Raw genomic sequence first — 738 nt, forward strand, 5'->3', positions numbered from 1 at the left:
TGGATCTCCACTTGTAGAAGAATGAAACTAAACCCCCATCTTTCACCTTGCACAAAAGTCAATTCCAAATGGATCAAAGACCTCAGTGTAAAGCCTGAAACTCTGAAACTATTATAAGAAAACATTGGGAAAAACCTACAAGATGTAGGTGTAGGAAAGGATTTTCTAATCCGGACATCAATTGCTCAGGAAACAAGGGCAAGAATTAACAAATGGGACCTCATTAAACTAAAAAGCTTCTGTACATCAAAGGGGGCAACCAAGGAAGCAAACAGAAAACTCACAGAATGGGAGAAAATCTTTACCAGCAGCACATCCGACAGAGGTTTAATAACCAGAATATACAATGAACTCAAAAAAACAGAGAACCAAGACAAGAAGCAACCCAATTGAAAAATGGGCTAAGGAGCTGAACAGAGAGTCCTCAAAGGAAGAAGTAAAGATGGCTATGCAACATCTTAAAAGATGTTCAGCATCACTAATAATAAGGGAAATGCAAATTAAAACCACTTTAAGATTTCATCTTACCCCAATCACACTGGCTAAGATCAAAAGAACAAATGTTACCAAATGTTGGAGGGGATGTGGGGAAAGGGGAACACTCATCCACTGCTGGTGGGGCTGCAAACTGGTTCAGCCCCTATGGAAAGCAGTGTGGAGAACTCTTAAAAAACTACAAATGAACCTACCATTTGACCCAGTTACACCACTCCTTGGCATATACCCAAAGAACTCATC

Source organism: Nannospalax galili, unplaced genomic scaffold (assembly GCF_000622305.1).
Source record: "Nannospalax galili isolate Female #2095 unplaced genomic scaffold, S.galili_v1.0 scaffold1266, whole genome shotgun sequence".
NCBI lineage: Eukaryota > Metazoa > Chordata > Mammalia > Rodentia > Spalacidae > Nannospalax > Nannospalax galili.